The following is a 6,534-nucleotide window of genomic DNA, read 5'->3' on the forward strand; positions in this document are numbered from 1 at the left end:
GAGGAAGTATAAAGAACAATGTAAAACATATTAAACGGGCTAAAATGAAAAGTGTAAACATCATTTTAAAATGGAGGGAGTAACAAAATATTGATTTTGTCACTTACTGCCTTTGAAAAAAAAAGTGTGAATGACTACTTTTTCAACAATAGACAATATTGTCGATTGCTACTTTTTCCCCCTTTCTAGTTATTTTATCCTTAAAATGACATCATATTTCAGTATTTTTCATTTATATACTTTCCTCTTTAATAATACATGTAATTATAAAATAAAATAAATTGTCCAAGCTAGCTAGCAACGGCTACACTTACTCTAAATTAGGGGGCTAGCTAGTTGTACGGGGACCCCTATCGACAGGATGATAGGAACCTTTGTAACAAGAATACATGAACGCATAATCTCATATATCTCATGTCAGTCTGTGGAAGACTCACACAACCGACATATTGTCTGGTCGGTAGGTCTGAGTTAATGGGATAGACCTAATGCAAACGTCATTCTATCTAGTACATAGTCAAGAATTCATAAAGACTATATGACTTTAGCATCAAAGGGGAATTCTCAAACCAACTCGAGGTAGCTAGCATTCTCACATGTGCAGATCCCTACAAACACTAAAGATCCGAGATAAGAGAAAGTTCTTCCTACGTTCTCATTCCACGTCAGGACATGAAGTTTTCAAAGATGGTTTTTTTAATGCTAAAATCTCAATTCTTTGAAAGGTTAGCTAGACATACAAAAAGCATAACAACAAATTCATAATTTTTTGATTAGACAAATTGTATTTTACTACCTAAAAAAATTGAAAATTTATTTTTTACCATCTAAAAAAACCAAACTTGTATTCTACCACCTAAAAAAAGTATAAAGTTGTGTTTTACCACCTAAATCAAACTTTACTTGTGCTTTGCTATCTGCTTTGCTTCTGCTTTTCCATCTTCTGTTTTGGCAGGACTTTTACAAATTCATGGTCATATTCCAATGCCCATTGAAGATGTTTGTGATTCTAACATATTGTGACTCATTTTTTGGGTTTGTAAAAGTCTTGTCAAAGCAGAAGATAGCAAAGCAGAAGAAAAGTTTATTTTCAATGGTAAAAAACTATTTTTACACTTTTTTTAGGTGATAAAATACAAGTTTTGTTTTTATGTGGTAAAAAACAATTGTTCGATTTTTTTTAGGTGGTAAAAAATAATTTTTCGATTTTTTTAGGTAGTAAAAATTAATTTGTCGTTTTTTATAAGTAAATAAAGCTAGGAAGTATCTTGTGTAGAAGCACTTTCTAAGCGATCACACTTCGGTGGTCAGAATTATATTGACCACCGAATTTGCGGGCCCCAGGAGTGTATAAGCCACCAATTTGTCCAGCTGTGCGGGTGCCATTTTCCAACTGTGTATTTGCTTCTGGTATTTCTGGTATTTCGGTAATTGATTTTCCATATTTCTGGAAAATGTTTTGTTAATTTCTGTAATTTCTGTAAATACCGTGTAAATAATTTCCTCACAATTCTAAAAAGAAAAGGCCCGCGGTAATTTTTTCTTCGCTCTCTCTCCTCTCAGTCTCTCCTCTCTTTCGTTGATTTTATTCTTCATCCACTGGATCTTCATCTCTCTCCTCTCAACTCCAATTATCCGTAAGTTTTTTTTTCATTTCTCCTCTGTAATTCATAAACTTTAGGATTTTTTTCCTTGTTTGAACCAATTTTCTCTTTCTTTTGGGAATGAATTTATTCACACAGTTGGGATTTCATATTTTTCATTTATATATGTTTGATTCGTCGGTTAACAAGTTCTGTTAATTGTAAGATGCTATATTAAAATTGTGATTATTTTTTGGAATTGGATAAGCTATTCGTTATGAGGAATTTTTTATTCTTTCCGGGCATGGATGTTTTTGTTTTCAATTTTTTTAATACCGAATTGTTTGTTCAATGACCTCAAATGTGTTGGCCAATAAGTCTTATGATTCAAGGTCTTGGACACAAATTCATGTGAAATTATCTTCTTCGCAATTGCTAATAAGCTTTCAAGAGTTTCAACCAACTTATTCCCTACCATCCGCGTCCCACCTTCTCTTGTTTGTTGACGACCTTATCTTGTTTGGAGACACCTCTAGTACCACTCTTCAAGGCATGAATGGTGTGTTGGCTACTTCTGGGAGTGTTCTGCCTAGAAAATGAATAATAGAAAAAGAAAAATTTTCCAAGCATACCCCCCATGATGAAAAAGATATGTTTTGTACCTCCCTTAGTGTTGTGGACAGCCCTGATCTTGGTAATTTCTTTAATTGGTTTTTCCAAGCATTCTGACCACTGAAATATGATCGCCAAATCTTGAACTGATCATATATGTAGGAAACTCAAAGGAAAGTTGGCTTCTTGGAAAGCTCAGTCTTTGCCTAAAGCTGGAAGATTAGTGCTCATTAAATCCTCCCTTTCTGCTAGTGCCAACTATTCAATGCAAGTGCTCTCTCTCCCGAAGTCCACTCTATCTGAGATAGACCAAATCTGTGCTATATTCCTATGGGACTCCACTCCTGATCATAAAATAACCCATCTCACTTCTTGGCTTCAACTCTGTGGTGACTCCTCTTATGGGAGGTTAAGTGTTAGGTATGATGTCCTTATGAACCAAACCTTGATGACCAAGCTCTTCTGGATGTTCAATTCTGCCCAAAACCTTTCTACTTACTTGATAAGGAAAAACTATTAAAAATAAATAAATAAATAAAAAGGTTTGCAAAACGCAAGAAGTAAACTAAGAGTCAAATAACGTCATCAATGTATATTCTCTCCCTCCACTCTGTCCCATCCAACGCCATATTTTCCTCAATCTCAAGTAGGCGCATATCGTGCTGAATCATCTTCCTCCATGTTTTCTTAGGAAGCCCTACCACTTGCATCCCTATCACTTTGCCACTCTTCTAGCCTCCTAACCGAGGAATCACTTGATCTTCTTCTTACATGTCCAAACAATCTTAAATGATTTTCCATCACCTTAAACTCAATTTGGTGCAACCCCTACTTTCTTCCTAATAATCTGTTTGGAGAATCTGGTTAAGAAGGAAATATTTTGATTTTTCAAAAAGAAAGTAAACCCATGAAGTTATGGTGGATGCAACTTTCTGTAACCCATGAAGTTATGGTGGATTCAAAAAGAAAGTAAACCCATGAAGTTGCTCCCAAACAATCTGACTTGCCTGTGAATTCAATACTTCCCTTCTCTCCACCACTCACTCAGAAATCTGTGCATATTGACTCCAAGGTTTATGCTAAGTTTATCAAGGTGGATGTAACTTTCTGTAACCTTTCTCTGCTAGCTGGTTATGCTGTGGTTTGCAGGTTCTCTGATAACCAGTTAGTTTTGCCTCTGAAACGCAAGCTATTCTCCTATTGAACCTATTGCTATTTGCTGGTATAGCTGGCACTTCCACTACCATTGCCCCTATTGCTGCTGAAACGCAAGCTATTCTCCTTGCTACTACTTGGGCAGAAGTTGTTATCCTCTCTGGCTGCAAGGCTGCTGTGGAGAACATCAATGAAATCGACACTGCTACAACTTGGTTAACTAACCTCTATGGAAAATGCAGGGACCACCTAATTAAATCAGCGAGGAAGAGATTGCTTGAAGGCAAGGAGAAGGCAACTACTCATGGAGGCAGACTTTGTGGCGAGGAAGGCCAAGGATCAGCTGAGTCTGTGTGTATCCAAGGCTGGATTTTCAACCTCCTTCTATGATCAGTTTAGTTATATTTTGTATAGATAATGACGTTTCCTTCGACGCGTTTCCTTTCTGGAAAGTAAATTGTTAGGTAGTGATGGTGCCAAGAATGGTTATATTTTTGTGCCACATGAAGTGGAAAATGCTATACTCAACCTTAATTTTGATGATATATTTTGGCAACGGTTTAACTTAATGGTGAAGTGTACCTTCAATATAAGCATGTCCAATATTTTGTTTTAAATTATTGTAACATTTTGTTGCAGGATGTGTAGCAAATATTTTTAAGGAGGTGAAGATTTCTTTCTAGTGTCACAGTCAAATCAAATTGCTCACCACTTCATAAAGGACAGTTTCAAGCCTTCAAGGAGGTGGAAGTCTTGAATGTTGAACGTAAACAAGTATCTAAATTATTTTCTTAGCTGCTGCCTTGAACCTTAAGTTGTGTTTTTCCCTTTTAATTTTAAAAGTATGTTATTGGTGTTATTACATTGTTTGGACTTGTCTTAGGGCCAAAGAGTTCTGGGGTTGTGTTCGATTTCTTCCTCCCTTCCAATGCTCAATTTCTCTCAGTCTTCGTTCAGAATATTCCACCCGCGGGAGCGAGACATCCCTAATTCTTCTCTTGAAGTTAACGTTCACGGTTCCTTTTGCCATGGATCAAAGGAAGTTAGCTGAGCAGGTATTTGCTATTTTACAGTGATTGGAAGCTTTTCTATGAAATACTTTACTTGGGATCTCCTGGAAACCAAATTTCTTTACCAATGGGGATATATCAACAATCACCCAGTAGGGCAAAGTAGATTGCATACCATTCTACTTAAGGCTCCGTTTGGTTGGGTGTAAAACATTTTCAGTGTAAAACATTTTCAGTGTAAAATGAATTTCGTGGAAAACAAGTTACAACGGAAAACACAATTTCAAAATTAGTTTTCCGTTGTTTGGTTCCATGTAAGAAAAATAAAGTAACAAAAGGAAAATGAAAGGGAAAGTAAGCAAGTAGTGAGAAGAGTATACAAGAGAGGTAAGGCAAAAGGAAGGAAAACAGTTTTCCCTTCATTTTTGAAGGGAAAATGGGTTTCCATCATTGGGAGAACAATTTTACTCCTAGGAAAAATGGTTTTACATTCCTTTGCAAACCAAACAACGTAAAATTGAAAATAGAGGAAAATCGTTTTCCCGGAAAATGTTTTACGCCATACCAAACGGAGCCTAAATGCACGGAGTTGCTCCCCACTCTTTCACGAAAAGTATTCGGTTTGAAGACCGGAATACTAATCCCTACTACAGATGCCGTTGCAAGGATGTTGAGTTTTTGTAATCGGTTTTGTGTTTTGCTTACCCCACCCCCAGAATGTAAAATAGATAATTTTTTTAGAATCTTATTGATAGGAGTCTTAGTGTTTCGCCAAACTTGAACGGCGTTCTGGTCTGGTTTTAATTAATACCTTGAGTTTCAAACTCTGCAGCGCAATTTATTTGATTACAAATCAATCCCAGAAGTTTTGATTGTAACCAATTATTATGGCTTAATCGTATTCATAGCTATTGAGTATTGACTAATGTCTTCTAGTGGTGGTGTAATTGTACGTGTTGTATTATGCTTCAAGCTATTAAAACGTAGTTTTATCCCTGGCTCACCAAAAAGGAACAACAGTCAAGTTTTTCCTTTTGTTTGGTACCTCCCAAGGCCAAGGCTACACCGCTACACCCACAAATTTTAGTTTGGAGGTGATGGCGGACACTTGAACCCCTGAATAACCTCATTCCAAATCCCTAGACTAGATAAACACCACGAAACCTCTACTTATTTCTTGGCGGTTGTGGGACGGTTTCTATAACCAAGGGTAGTTATTATCCTAGCTACTAACAAACACAAAGATTCGCACTGGCGTAGAATCGTAGATGGACTATTTCACCTATCAAATTATCAATTACGTTACTCAATCTGTACCCAGCAACCTGCGACTGATCCCTTCCAAACTCCTATCCATAATGTGGTTGGATACACGTCTGTTGTCTCCCTCACTTTTTAACATTAACCGCTATATCGTGTCACTATTTGTCGGGCCACTGAACAACCTTGCACCTTCAAAGGTTATCAGGTCGATTTTGAGGTCATCTTGGTGTACGACCTCTGTGGTTTGGGAGCCATGGCGATTTGGATAATCATATATAGTTTCAAATTACTATATATCCATTGTTTGAGGTTTAAATGAATGAAGGGTTATCATTTTGCTATTTGCTATTTCTATTTGTCAACCTAATTTGGTTTACCATAGGCGTTCCACCAGGTAAACCAAGGCCCAGTTAGAGATATTGAGGATAAAAGGTTAACAGGTAGCATATGGGCTTTGATTCAAGGAAATTTATTACGCCTAAGAGTTCTGCTACATTTGGGGAAATTTATTAATTATTCTCATGTGAAATTTATTAAGTTATACACTAACACACACTACAAGAAATTGTACTATTAGCGACGGGAAATCCCGTCGCTAAAGCCAATAATTGTTGATTAAAGACGGGATTTTCCGTCGCGAACCCGTCATAAAAGGGGTCGTCGTTAATGAAAAATCTCGTCGTTAACCCATCGTAAAAGACATTTGCGACGGTTGTCCCCGTCGCAAAAGCCCTTTTACGACGGGATTTTTACCCGTCGTTATTTGGTTGTCATAAAAGATACAAATTTTCGTAGTGTGTACACCGAAAAGTATTTTGTGTGTTACCACCCGTTTCACCCTTAGCTAATCCGGATTAGAGGCGAGTTATGCGTGGATAGTTTCCAGTCCCCTCCCGATTGTTGTTGCGGGA

The 6,534-nt window shown here is 37.1% G+C and overlaps 1 long non-coding RNA gene across 1 annotated transcript; it reads left to right on the forward strand.

The window, feature by feature from the left end:
- The first annotated feature begins 1,387 nt into the window (after positions 1–1,387).
- On the forward strand, positions 1,388–5,282 carry LOC110804951 (uncharacterized). Its single transcript, XR_008932916.1, has 2 exons — positions 1,388–1,637; positions 3,990–5,282. It is a non-coding gene; the product is annotated as an uncharacterized lncRNA (long non-coding RNA).
- Positions 5,283–6,534: the final 1,252 nt, after the last annotated feature.

Source organism: Spinacia oleracea, chromosome 4, assembly GCF_020520425.1.
Source record: "Spinacia oleracea cultivar Varoflay chromosome 4, BTI_SOV_V1, whole genome shotgun sequence".
Lineage (NCBI taxonomy): Eukaryota > Viridiplantae > Streptophyta > Magnoliopsida > Caryophyllales > Amaranthaceae > Spinacia > Spinacia oleracea.